Source organism: Mustela erminea, chromosome 19, assembly GCF_009829155.1.
Source record: "Mustela erminea isolate mMusErm1 chromosome 19, mMusErm1.Pri, whole genome shotgun sequence".
NCBI lineage: Eukaryota > Metazoa > Chordata > Mammalia > Carnivora > Mustelidae > Mustela > Mustela erminea.
Genome location: NC_045632.1, coordinates 40,598,367 through 40,613,152, shown reverse-complemented (window position 1 = coordinate 40,613,152; position 14,786 = coordinate 40,598,367). Strand labels below are relative to the sequence as shown.

Sequence of the window (14,786 nt, the reverse complement as noted above, 5' to 3'; positions counted from 1 at the left end):
CATCTCGCTATATCTCATCTATTCTCTGTATTTGGAGACACTTTTCCTTCCCTTTTTTTTTTTTTTTTTTTTTTGACAGAGAGAGATCACAAGTAGGCAGAGAAGAGGCAGGCTGAGAGAGAGAAGGAAGCAGGCTCCCTGCCAAGCAGAGAGCCCGATGTGTGGCTCAATCCAAGGACCCAGAGATCATGACCCGAGCCAAAGGCAGAGGCTTAAACCACTGAGCCACCCAGGTGCTCCTAGAGACATCTTTGTCTTCAACCCATTACTTGTGATTTGGTCTTGAGCCTCGCTCTGACATCACACTGAGAAGAAATACGGCAGACTGGAAAGAGCTGGGAGTGAGGCAGGTGGGGACTCACACCGCAGCTCTCTTCTGTAGGAGCTCTGTGAATGTGTGTATTACTTAATCGCACTACAGATGACAGTAATAGACTGCCTTGCATGTTCTGGGGAGATTTGCTGGAGAGACACACAGTGGGCGGTAATATAGGTGCATGGATGTATAAATATATGTGCATATATGTATAGACACACATTTGTGCTATAGTTACTTTAGCAACATCCATGTATCCAACAAAATATCTACCATGTAATAGCCATGGTGGTAGGTACCAGGCACACAGAGGAAAAGCTATCATAGTCCTTACCTTCAAAGTCCTAATAGTCTGGAGGAGAAAGATATAATTAAATTGGTAATTTCAATGTGTTCTGATACATGCTATAATGTATACACATTTAGAAACATTAAAAAGGCCCCTTGAATGTTGAATAACTGAAAGCAAAATTAATTAGCTAGAAAACTGTTCTTTGAATATATGTTCCTTTGGATAGATGTTAGGACCAACTCTTCCTTCATAAGGAATTACTATTTGTTAGGGTTTAACTAAAGGTCTGGGCAGAGAGCCAGGAGAAAGGTGATTGGATTCCCAGCGGTTGGCCACGTGAAGAGTTCAAACACTATGGCCTATTTACTTGTCCATTTATTTATGGCCTTTCCTGTTCTCAGGAGGTGTTGAAGTGGCCTTCATAAATACCAGCAATGTGCTAAGATTTCAACAAAGGAAAGTTTTAAAGAAATTAGGATGAAGGAAAATTAAGTAAGGTTGAAAGATAGAACAAGGGACTTCCCTGAAGAGCACACCATTATTTATGACACAGAGCACTGTTTCTTAGTAACCAAGCAACTGGAGAAACATCAAGAGTTATATACAACCACCACAAAATAATAATACAGTAGTGTCCAGATGAGACAAAATATTTTTTGACTTTGAGGCCAGTAGAATTTTTCCCAAAGAGCCTTATAAAGAGACCAGTGCCTTTAACAATTACCCAACCAAAACCAAAAAGCTGCATATGTACTTACATATGGTTATATATGGATAGATATATCATATACCACCATAGATATATAGGTGCATCTCTAGGGTTGCTTAGTACACCCGTCCAGCTCAGTGGTTAAGAATCTTAGACAGTGACATTGCCACGGGATTTGTAGGGTCATGTCTCAGCTCAGACTCTCCCCTATCTTCCTCTCTGTGTTCTCCATGGCTTTTTGCCAGGAGCCAAGGTGATACGGACTACAAATAGAAAAATAATAACCCAGTGAACCAAGGCTGCTGAATGTTCCAGAACCGCACTACGCTCAGAGCCACCGAGAAGCCCTGAGTTCTGGGCACCTGTCAGTTGCTTTCTGGAGTAGCTTCAGACAAGAACGTTTTCCTCTGTGTTCACCTACCTGGGAGTGGGTCACTGGGCTTTGAAGAGTCTTGGGGCCTCAGAAGTAAATACTGAGCAGGTACAACATCTGAGATGGGTTTTGGCCTTTAATCTCCCATGAACTCTTGATAAAAGAGAAACTGCTGTCATTACTGGAAGTTTGATGAATCTGTAAAAGATACATCACATTACTACAGAAATGACATTAACACAGGATTCTATTCATTTATTTATTTCCTTCTAATTACCTTCTCTCAAAGTGAGAAGGAACAACTGTCCACTGCAAAATCACGGTTCATGGGTCTCTGCATGAATGAGATCTGTGATCTGAACTGTTACAAGAGAACTCGGGAAATGCACCTTTGAACTTGGTGAATGGACACCTGGTACCTGGTCTGGGCTTTGTCACGTGGCTTTGGCCATGTTCCTCAGCTCCTGTATCCCAGGTGTCTCTATCAGTAGGAAGAGGATAGTAATAGCGGCCCTTCTTTACTAAGGTTGATGTGTCTATGGCTGCATAAAAGTATTATTATACTTAGATATAAATCTTAGATATACTTAGATATAAAGGGGTCGGACAGTACCAAAGACAAAGAAGAGAGACCCTATCAGTTGGGTTCAAAGCATTTTTTTCTCTGTGGGCTCAGTGGGAGTGAGGGCCTCCTTCTCTGCTCTGGGGTCAGAGATGGCTGTCATTAGGCAGCTTAGTAGGAACTCTGGCCTGGGAGTTGGAAATTGAAAAATTCACATCCAGATTCTGTCATTTTACATAAACTTTGAACAAATAACTATCCCTCTTGGGACATCTGTTTACATATTTTTTTTTTTTTAAGTAACGAAGTTAAACTTGGTGACCTCTAAGAACCTTTCCAGCTCCGAGGGACTGCAGTGTACCATTTACAGTGCTGTGGAATAGGGACTTCTGAGTGAAAATGACAAACCCAGTCATCTGTAAGCGTTCTGTTGGAAGAGGCAGAGGGCATCCGTGATGGGACAGTCTCAGACTGGAGTAGTTGTAAGGAAATGAACAAAGTTGAGTAACAGAAGAAGAGGTGAAAAGCATCTTTCTTGCGAAAGAGAGGTGAAATGGGTCATTCCCTCAGGAATATTTCTCGGAGGAGATGACATTATTTGATCTTCCTCTTTATTCTTACAGAGTAAACAGTTAAAATGACATCTGAAAGAACGACTTTATCCTTTGCAAATCCATCTCAGCGTTAGTGGTGGAAGACAGAATGGCTTTAGGAGAAGGTTTCCTGTCTTAATTTTTTTTTGGAATGTGTGAGGTATAAATAAAGGAAAGTGAATAGAGAAGGATCTTTACAACTAGCGCAGGAGAATGAATGAATGTTTGCTGAGCACCTACTAGGTGCCTGACCTTAAGCAAAGAGCTGAGACTAGGGTGTTTAATTATCTAGAGTCTTCCTGAAGAGAAGCCTAGCCTGGAGGAAGAAGAAGCATATAGAAATAAATATCTCTCTTCCATGGTAACAGTAGTGGTGGGAAGGATTCAGGATAATTCAGGACATTGGTAATGGGGCTGGTTTGAATAAGTATGAAGCAGTTCACAAAAAATGCTAAGGATGAGTGTTTAGGTGAAAAATAAACCACCAAAATTATTTTGAAATAATGATGTCATTTCTGCTGACATTTCTGCTGAATATTTTACAATACTCATCTCACTTTTTTTTAATTAATACTAAAGAAATATCTTAAAATGTTAAAATAACTGCATGTATCAAGTATTCAGCATAGGAAAGAAAGAAAGAGAAAGAAAGAAAAGAGAAGAATTCTTAAATATCTAACAAAAGAGATTGGTTAAATAAATATGGTATGTTTTTATGATGGACTATAATTGTCACTGGACATAATAACAAAGAATCTGTTGCTACATGGACATATGCTTAGGATAAAATGTTAAGAGGTACAAAGTAAGCCACTGATTTATCTATTCAGTGTGATTTCAACTTTCTCCACACACAGCAGAGGGTGGAAGGGTATGACTCTGAAATAGCAATCATGGAGGGATGGTATGATTAATTATTTTCGTTTAGTTTTAAATTTTATTCTTTTTTTATTTTTCATTACCGCACATTTGTACTTGAGAAAGAAGCACATCGAAAACTGTTGCAGATCTGGGGGTATTTGATGAAGAATGGAAGTGCGGTTCCTTCTAGTTCAGTCTGTTTCTGATGAATTAGTTATTATTCCTCTGGAGTCGAAGCTAAACCTTGAGTTTAAAAATAAACCTTACATTTTGTCTTTAATTCGAAGCTTTTGCGATGCTGCAATTCATTTTTACTGTCCACAGTTTTGGTTTTTTTTTTTCCTTTCGACATTTAAATGAAGCAAGAATAGAAAGCATATGTGAGTTTAGAAAACCTGGTTTTGTTGTGTATTTCTGCTGGCACTCAGGAAGAGCTACAGAAAAGGACAGAAGGTCTTTTGGAAATAAAAAGGACCTTAGCAGAGTCATTTCATGGCTGAGAGCTCTAAAGGCTTAAAGATGAGGGGTGATTTGCCCATGGTCATGTGACTGGTTTAGAGGGAACATTAAGCATCATCACAGTGCAGATGGGGAGAATACGACTAAGAAGAATTTGGCTCAAGATTTGTTGTTGTTTGGCTTGTGATGGTGGTGATGGTGAGATGGTGATGACAGTATGTAGGAAGCAGAAGGAGGGATAGGGCTCATGCTCAGTTCAAAGCTACAGTATGGTCATTGTAAGAGTGTAGAACATTCAGGATATATTCTTTGAATAGTGGAAACACAACGTCAGAAAGTAAATTATAAACCTGATACCAAATCAGGTGGAACTTGAAGTCTGGGATTTAAGCTCTACTATTCCGTGAGAACTCAGAACATGTCAATTTTCCGAATAGAAGTGTTTCTTTCCATATCTAAATTTTAAAATTCATTGTGCATATGTTCTGCGATTTAAAAGTAACAGTCTTTTCCATTTCTCTCATTCTGTTGCAGATTGCAATCGTACCATGTCATCAAAAAGTTATTTAGTGACAACTTATGGGAAGCCAAAAAGTTTCCTATAATTTGCATATATTTTCCACATTTGGAATGTTAGTGATTAAGTTTTTTTGTGTTCACTTAAAATAATATATTATTATTGAAAATAAATATAATAATAAATGCAAAATGTTGGCTCTAACGGCATATGCTAAACACTTGCACCGTGCAGCACAGCATATGCTTAGTTCTTCATTAAGAGATTTTAAAATAACTCGTATTTAGCAAGAATACATTATCTTTTATTCAGAATTAATTATATGCTGTTTTGTGTACCATAATTTAAAGTGCTACCCACTTCTAATATGTAATACGCAAAAGAAACTATGGTTACAATTCATTAGAATTGGCTTCTTTCCTTTGCAATTTAGTGGCATAATGAATACATAGAGCTGAAATGCTATTTGTTACTTGAATCAAAAGTTACATGAAGTGCTGATAACTAACAGTTACAAATCCTTCATTTTTTTTTAAGTCACAGCATGCCTCAGGAGAATGGACTAAGTCATGGGAGTAATTCATGCATAATTAGTTATTTTACCATGTTTTGATAGTTTTAAGAACAAATTTCTAGAAAGGCGATTGGAAGGAGAAGGGAGAGGAACATGTAGACATCATTTTTGTATTATGAAAACACTGTGTTACTTAATTGTTTGGTATGCCCAGAGAGACAGCACTTTGAAAGCGAACTCTGACATTGTGCAAAGGACTTGATTCTAGGTGTCTGTTAAATCAAGGCAACATACCTTCTTAAAAATGAAACCCCTGTCTCAAAAAATGACCTGGAGATGTGTTAGTTGTCTGGTTAAGTGTGTACACCCTTTATCTGATCATCTTCTATCTCAACTATTTTTTTTTTAAGATTTTATTTATTTATTTGACAGAGATCACAAGCAGGCAGAGAGGCAGGCAGAGAGAAAGGAAGGGAAGCAGGCTCCCTGGTGAGCAGAGAGCCTGACATGGGGCTCGATCCCAGGACCTTGTGACCATGACCTGAGCCATAGGCAGGGTCCTTAACCCACTGAGCCACCCAGGCACCCCTCTCAACTATGTTTTTAGTGCCTTGAGATGTTAATCCTAGCTGGAGTAATACTGCTCTTGACTGGGAGCCTGGTGTTGGGAGTCCAACTTTCTTAGCTTAGGGAAGGCTGTTACTTGGGCTGCATGCAACTGGCTTATACTGCCACTTTTAGCCTTATTTTTTTACCAAGAATTTCAATAAGGGAAGGCCATTTGAATGATACGTTACCTTAACTAAGCAGAATGAAAGGACAAACACAGCCAAAGTGCATCAAAAGTGAAAATGAAAATTCTTAAATGCAGTTTCCATTTTTGAACTATATGATGACATCTTGATTTTTTCATTAAAAGTGACAGAACCTTGAATAACAATACTAATATTCATGCTGACCAGGGTAGAATGAGATGAGTGCTCTAATACTTTGCTGATGGGATTATAAATCAATACCAGAGGGCATTTGGCAATGCTTTTCTTGAATCGAAATATTTTCCGACCCTTTGTCTTTGTCATTTTACCTCTGGATATCTAGCCTAGGAAACACTCAGAAACACAAAAATTGAATCATGAAAATGTGTTCTTCCAGGTGATTTCTTATAGTATGTAAATTGTACCTCGATAAAGCTATTAAAAATGACTCCACATTTTTTTAATTTACTGGAATTAAACATAAAAACATGCTAAATGACTACCCCTCCGAGGAGATCTTTAAATAGTGACAGTTCAATCATACAACCTAAATTTGAGAAGTCATTCATCAGATTTAGGAAGAAAAGTCTCAGTAACGGGGGAAAACCACTTGCGTTATCTATCATCAGGTGCGTGATAAAAAATTGCATGTTAATCACAATCTCTCCTTTGACATTTTTTGAATGGTTAAAATAATTAAAAGGTAATAAATCAGCATGGTAACTAATGATAGTTATGATAGGGTGATAAGATTGTCCATTTATTATCCTGTCATTTGTTTATGTAGTCGGTCAACTTTCTGCAGTTTATTTAAAGCCCCTACCTTTTCAAAATGCTCTTCCTTGAGGATTAATTACTACTAGAAATCAGGAAAAAAGGCATTAATCAGTGTCAAAGGGAGGAGACCTCACACACAGATATCGTAGCTATGTGGAAAGACGGCACTGCACACTTTCTAGGAGACGAAACAGTAGTCCAAGATTGTCCTTACCTGGCCGAAGGATCCAATTAAACAGGACTGATGAAATTCACCAACCTCGTTCTCTCAGTCATGGTGATTATGGGTCAACCCTGAGGACACAATGTGGAACAGGCTGCATCAGAAACAACCCACCTAATGCCAACGATTTACATAAACTCTAAATTTCTTCATGTTTAGCCAGCAGCGGGGCTTTTCATTTCCATCATTTCTATCCACTGTAATCAAAGTGTTAAGAGCTTGGAATACAGAATTTGCACACTACGGCTGCATGTGGTGGGTGATTGGCGTTAATAATCCGGCCCTCACTGTTCGATACCTTAGCATGGTCAGGCCCTCAGTTCTAGTTCAGGATGCAGAAGTGTTTCCTGCAACTTGTTAACACAATTACACAGTCCTCTGAATTACAGCAAACATTTCTTATACAAAGTCACTTGCCTAGTGTCTATGGTAGCTGACACTTCATAATTCCTAAGGGAAGATATGAAGTATTAGACTAAATTCCCTGGTTTCTGAAAGGAAGGGAAAGTGATTAAGACATCGAAATTGCTCCGGCTACGGTGCTGTCGTTGTTGGAGGAAGAGATACTGTGTCAGGTGCAAAATGTAATAGCTCTGATTACCCAGTACCTATCTTCTGGGACATTTCCAATTCACACCTAACTCTGAAGGCTGCTCTAAATCCAAAGATTCCAGAGTATGCTGGTCTAGGATTTTCTTTCATCTCAAATGATCTCATTTTTTCTCATTTAAAATTCACTCTGAAGATCCTAAAGTCGAATATTTGACTTAGATGTTTCCATGAAAAAAAAAAATTAATGCACTTTCTCTCTCTTATAGTCTGTTGTGGGATATCTAAGCATATGCTAGTCTGTGGGATACCCAATCTCCAGACAGAACCCTGGCTTTCAAAGCCAGGGTTCATGGGTCATATCTCCTTTCATGCTCTGGGACTTGTCTGTGTGTTACAAGGTTTTGCAAGGGGTGGTCTGCACACCATCTGCTTCCACGTTACCTGGGGGCCTCCTTCCTTCAAATGAAGTGTCCACAGCCTTCGCCCAGGCCCACACAGCTGCAGGTGGGCTCTGAGAAGCAACATTTATAACAAGCTTCCAAGTAACGGGGAAGCCTGCTAAAGACTGACAAATGTTGCGTTAGCTTGCTTTCCTTTTCAGAAAGCCTCCCCCCTCACTCCCATTCTTTACTTCTTAACAGTTTTCTTGGCAGAGGATCGTGAATTCGCCGCAGCAAGAATGAATAGCCACCCTAATATCCCGGAGCCAACAGGAGTCTAGACTTGACATTCAAGCTGTGCTCCCTTAACCTGCGGCATCAGACATCACCTAGGGCTGCTTTTAGAAATGAATTTTCAGAGGGGCGCCTGGGTGGCTCAGTGGGTTAAAGCCTCTGCCTTTGGGACCTGGGATCGAGCCCCACATCGGGGTCTCTGCTCAGTGGGGAGCCTGCTTCCTCATCTCTCTCTCTCTCTCTCTCTCTCTCTCTGCCTGCCTCTCTGCCTGCTTGTGATCTCTGTCTGTCAAATAAATAAATAAAATCTTTAAAGAAAATGAAATGCATTTTCAGAGCGGTGCCTGGGTGGCTCAGTGGGTTAAGCCTCTGCCTTCGGCTCAGGTCATGATCTTGGGGTCCTGAGATCGAGCCCCACATCGGGCTCTCTGCTCAGCAGGGAGCCTGCTTCCTCCTCTCTCTCTGTCTGCCTCTCTGGCTACTTGTGATCTCTTTCTCTGTCAAATAAATAAAATCTTAAAAAAAAAAAAAAAGAAATGCATTTTGAGAGACCCACCCTGTGACTTTCTGAATCAGAAACAATGGGTGTGGTTATACGAAGCCAGCCAGTGATTCGGATGGTTTGTAAATCTTGAGAACCGCTGGTCTCAAGAGTTGGTTTTCAGTCTCCAGTTCCCGCTAGCCACACACCTTCACTTACACAGGTCATTCACCTTCCCGGTTTCTATAAAGGATGAGACAGCTCTTTCCTGCAGACCACAATTCCTTTTAGAGCATCTCACATACCGAGAGATCCAGAAATCCAGAAGAGATTTTTGACTCCATGTCCCAGGCAAATGATGCCTTTAAAACAGGTAATGGTCCTACCAGGGAGATAATGGTTTGGTCTTTTAAAAGCAGCATCAAAATAGCATGACAAGACCTACTGGGCTTTACACTGGATGACAGGCTCCTGCGTTAAAGCTAGTTCGGTTGAATCTTGGTTTTGACATTCACCAGCTGTGTGGCTTTTGGGAAAGCTAAAGATTATCTGGGAGCTTCACTTTTCTATGTGAGAAAGAGTATAATGATATTTTCACAGAGCGATTTGGAGCATTAAATGAGGCACTGGAAGGAAAGTGCTATACTGAGGGCCTGGTAATCAGCAAATGCCCCAAGAATGTTGTAAGACATGTAACCATGGATATGCATTGTAGTCTCTGGACCTTTAGTTCCCTCGTTTTAAATTGAGAGTAATTGTCATGCCTCAAAGTGGTGAGTTTCAGCCATAAACCGGAACTTAGTGTATCTCTGCAGCTACAGAATCTGAGGTTTTCCTATGAAAGACGAAAGGATGGAGAGTGGCCTCTGTGGATCCCCAGCCTCCGGGACTGGTTTTAGCACCTGTTCAGCTCTTGATGAATAGATTACGAAGCAATTATGCAAGCTAGTTTCAGAATTCAGTGGTACGGTCTTTGGCTAATATTCTCAACAAACCCAATGAGGAAGTCCGAGTTACTTATCTCATTTTACAGAAGAAGCACCTCTAGTTCGGAGAGCTGGAGTAAATTGACTACAGTGGCACTGGGTGACAACTTGGGTTATCTGACTTCGGGGCTCCTCTGCTTAATTATTCCGCCATGGTGTTTTAACCTCCGTGTGACTCCGGCTGGTAATCTCTAGCAATAAGCAGCAGGGATGGGCAAGGTTAGAAATAATTTTTTGAAGCACCTGCGGAAAACACAGGAAAGTAAATTATGAACTTAGATGAATCAGCAACCTTTTTTTTTTTTCTTAATTCAATAGCTATAAGCTAATTAACTCCTAGCCAAAGTGAGGAGAGAGATGCTTTTTATTTTGTTGCTAATAGTATTTTAAACTATGTTCTTGTTAGATATAATACAGAAAGCACATAAAAACAATTGTGCAGCTGAGTACATTATTGTCAGGTGAAAACTTTTGAATTCCCTCCTTCCCGCCCCCGAATCCAGGAGGTAGAAGCTTGCCAGACACGCCCGAAACTCCCAGGGCCTTTCCTCTGAATGAACCTGAACATTTCCCTCACCTCCCCATTGCCAGTGCATACAGCAGCTCCAAACACTATCATTTATTCTTGCCTGTTTTTCTTTTTTTATCTTCAGAGAGACCTTTTGAGTTTTTTTAATCTTTAAGTGTCCCTCACCCCTGTCATTGAAGAAATGGAATAATTTATCCTATAATAAGGGTTTCTCAACCTCAGCACTGTTGACATTTTGAGAAGGATAATTTTTTTGTTGCTGTGGCAGTTTTGTGTTTTGTAGGTTTTCTAGCAGCCTCCCTGGTCTGTACGCACTAGATACCCAGTCATGACAACCAAAAATGTCTCCAGACACTCTCAAATGTCCCCAAGGGGCTAAAATCGCCTCTAACAGAGAACCATTGCTATAGAGTTTCCTTCCATCCTTTTAATTTTCTGAAACTGGATCCTGCATGAGAGTCTTAATTAATCAGATTCGGATTCAATTTTTGCATTTGTTTTATTTATTCATCGCCAAGACTGCTTCCTAAAGGTGGTGTGCTCATCCCTCTGGAGGCCCATTATTTCAGCGATTTCTCTGTTTTGCGATGTTAGCCACCACTGATGCCCGGTGTCTAGATCCTTCTAAGGGGTGACAGCATGTTGACCTGCCAGTTCTGTGAGCCCTTCGCCGTTGAGTTGTCAGAATATTGGTATCAAGGGAAGCCTGCCTCAGCCATGTTTTGGTTTCCAGAATGGTTCAAGTGGGGAAAGTTTCCCCTTTTCCTAGGATATCTTTATTCTAACAGCCAGCCTTTTCCATTCTTGCCCTGCAGAGAGCCACTCTTCTCAGCTTTTAAGACCCAGGTTTTCAAATGAGTCAGGACTCGTGTGGCTCCTTGGCGCCATTTCATGGAGTCTGTCACTCCTGGACTACTCAGGCTGTGTATGAAACTTACCAGGTGGGGGATAATAATGGGTTATCGTGGATTCCCATGTCCCTTCTTCCCCACTAGTCAGTGAGTGAGGGAAGCAAGACTGTCTCTCACTGTTCCTTCATTTCACTGCCTAGATTTGAACCAGGCATCCTGGCACTTTGGAAAGAGCACTGGCTTTGCAGTGAGACAAACCTGGACCCGAACTCTAAATCTGAAAACTATCTGCTGGGTAATTGAAGTCTTTGGGCTTCAGTGTCTTCACTGTCAAAACAGAAAAAGTAAGGTCCACAGAATTGTCTTTAAGGATCGAGTCATTTGGAAACAGTGCCCATGGGAGACATGTTCAATACACACTACAGCATTCTTTCCTGTTATAATAGTAGCTTCTATTAAAGAAGTACTTGCTGTGTGCCGTCCTCTACCATGTAGGGCCCCTTGTGTGTCTTCTCATTTGATCTACCTGCAGTGCCCATATCCTGTTGTACCGGTAAAGAAAATGAGGCTTACAGAGGTTAAGTAACCTGTCAAAAATTTCCAAGCTGATGTGGGTTGGCTCTAGACTGAAAGTCAGACCTTCCTGATGCCAAAACCCTTTCTATTATTTCCTAAGCATTCTGCCTTTAATTGAGTGTTAATGTTTGAATGAATGAATGAATGAATGACTAAATTAATGGATATAAGCAGATGACACCAGAAGTTTATTAGCAAAGAATTCCTTCCTCCCAGAGGGCCTTGTTTCTCCCGGAATTCAATTCAATGTGGACTTTGCATTTCACATTTGGGTTGGGGCAAGAAAGAGTAGAGCCATGACTTTGTTGTGGAATTGGGTGGCGGGCGGCAGGAAGGCGGGGTGGGGGGGGAGTGGAATGTCAGGCATCCATTCTGGCTTCTCTGACCATCCAGGGATGTGGTCTGCATGTTCCTCACCTGTGCTCAGACACTGCTTGGCCCTGCTTTTCTAACCAGTTGTTCCCCTCTCATGATGAGGGACTCACCAGTCTACCCCGTCCTATGGGCTATACAGCACCATGGACAGGGCTCAGGTCCTGGCCCCATCCTTTCTTCCTCTCTACATAGCAATCACTTGTTAAAGCGTGAGAGTCCTAGTGAGCACCTGGGCAGACAGAGCTCAGGTGAGTCCTCCATCTAGCCAGATATCAGGGTGCCATTGGGAGTTTACCTGATGTAGCTCAGGAAGCTGAATTCTTGAAAAGGATGTGGGTGGACCAGCAGCTCTGGAGTTTACTCTAAGGGGTGGGAAAGGTGAGAGACTGTTATTTAGGCGAGCCCCGGCTGAAATGGGAAGCGGTAACACCGGAAAAGCACTGGGCATGGGACCTGGACTCGAGTGGGTTGCCAGCACCTTCTCTTTCCTTTGCTCCCCTCCCTCTCTGTGTAGGTTTTGTAGGACATTTCCTTGAATCCATTCTTTGTCTCTCCACAAGTCACATCTATGTTTTCAGTGGCTTTCAGAACACGTCTATAGCATACACAGCTATTTGAAATCAATACCTTTTGTCTTAGAATATATTCAGGGTGAAGATTTTTGAGTGATATTGATGTCTCTATGGTTTGAAGAGTACAAAAAAAATATTCAGGTTCCCTTTGGGGTGTTCTGGATTTTGATACTGACCAATCACATTCTATAGTGATAGATAACAGAAGTAACCCCCCATTTGATAGGCTCTTTTGCATCGCAATCAACAGTAGATCCTGCCTCTCTTGTGTGAAAGCCATCCTGTCATTACCACTACACAGAATGGTTCATCCTTGGAATACCGTTAAATTTTTATACCCATTTTCAGAATATGTGGCTTGATGGGTCAATTTAAATATTTAAAAGAAATATTGAAATTTTGAATAGAGAGAGGTATATATCTGCAGTATTATCCAATATTAACTAGATTCAATATATATACACTATAAATATATGCATTTTAATATCTAAAAGCAAATCATTTGAGAGATTGCTGTAGTAAGAAAATACAATGCACTACAATCCAGCAAGGATTTACTGAGTCATGATTCTAGCTCGGGTCCTGCCATTCCATAAAATGCTGTAGATACAAAGATGAATAAAGTAGGACACCTGCCCTAATGAAGGTCATGGTACATCAGGGAGCCAGGCAAGCGAAGAAACAATCATTAAGGGGAAAAAAAAAATCACAGAGAAAAGAATGGACAAATTAAACTGCCAACTTTTGTATATCAAAAATACCATAAGCAAAATTATGACTAAAGAGCACATCGGGGAGATCCTCAAAAGAAATAGGACCTAAAGAAGTATTCTAGTATTTGAATAAAGAATTCTTATAAAGGGATGAGAAAAACACCATGGCCTCATGAGGAATTCAGCTGTGTTACTATTCAAAGAAAGAGAAATCCAGACAATGTTGCCTTTTCACCTGTAAAAATAAATAAATAAATAAATAAAATATCTGTGGGTAAAGGGATTGTTACCATGAGGGGACAGGGAGAAGTTAATGGACATTCTATTACCATGTTGGTAGGCTTGTGAATTAAAATATCTCTCCTGGAATTAATCTGCAAAATGTACATAGAGGTTAAAATCTCACCCCTTTGGACCCAGCAATTTTGCTTCTAAGCAAGCATTTTAAGAGAATGAGCGAGTTTATGGACAGAGATTAGTGTACAATTAAGTTTGCTGCATTGTTACTTATACTAGAAATTTTTAAACTACCAAGTAGCCCAATAGTTGGGGACTGAATGGTTATTTAGTTTGTTGTACATCTGACAGGCCATTATGCTACCATGAGAAGCAGGATCCTTAAAGAATGTTTAGTAGAGGCAAAGTTAGAAGCAATAGAAGAAAGATCTCAATGGTGTAAAAACAAGAGAAAAATAGTGGGAGGAAATGTTTATTTTCTCATTTAAGCATTTCATTTCCCAAAATTTTGACACCCAGTATGCATTATCTGGTAATTAGAAAAATATCAATAAATAAGACCTAAGAATTGTATGGGTAATCATAACGAAATGTGCAGTCGGAATTATAAAAAGCAAAGAAAGGTTTCCAGGAGATTGATCAATTAATTCCACTTGACGAGTCAGGCAGAGAAAGCCGGAGAGAAGCGATGGGTTTTAAGGACTGAGATAAAATTTGCCTCATGGATCAGGGAAAGAAGGTCCTTCTGTTTCGCACTGTGCAAATGATGGCATAAACATAACATAAACATACCTGGCAGGATGAAAGGATGAGACTGATCTGGTGTGACTGAACCGTGCACTCGGCAGGGCAGAGGGCTCAGCTGAATCAAGGAAGATGAGAGACTCCAGGCTGTGAAGGGCTTTCCATTTTCAGGCCATGCTAAGGAGTGTAAGCATCAAAACCTAATCACAGAATCTGGGAGACTCACGCCTGAATGCTGATTGGAAAACAAATACATGGACGCCTCATACCCAGGGTGAGATAGATTTCCCTTCAAGTATCAATGTCAAAGCATGCATATAAATATATATATACAAATAGATATTCAGAAAGCATCTTGGGGCAAAACTGCTGTTTCCTCTATGATAAAATTCAAAGAAAACTGTGGTAGGGAAAAAAATTACATATTTACAAATACTATTTTTTTTTCTTAGGGTTCATTCTTTCCTGTCCTTCAAGGCTTCCCACCCTTGAATAAATCTGTCGGAGAGGGTTTTCTGATCAACCTCCTATAATAGCTGTTCCTT

The 14,786-nt window shown here is 40.4% G+C and overlaps 1 protein-coding gene and 1 long non-coding RNA gene across 2 annotated transcripts in view; one reads left to right on the top strand and one right to left on the bottom strand.

Annotated features, from left to right (window-relative positions):
• Positions 1-14,786, top strand: part of CDH11 (cadherin 11) — a 147,892-nt gene that overhangs the window by 23,773 nt on the left and 109,333 nt on the right. The gene's annotated exons all lie outside the window — the stretch shown is intronic.
• Positions 966-7,396, bottom strand: LOC116578924. The gene is made up of 3 exons (XR_004281093.1): positions 6,943-7,396; positions 1,739-1,888; positions 966-1,047 (listed from the first exon to the last, which is right to left on the bottom strand). It is a non-coding gene; the product is annotated as an uncharacterized LOC116578924 (long non-coding RNA).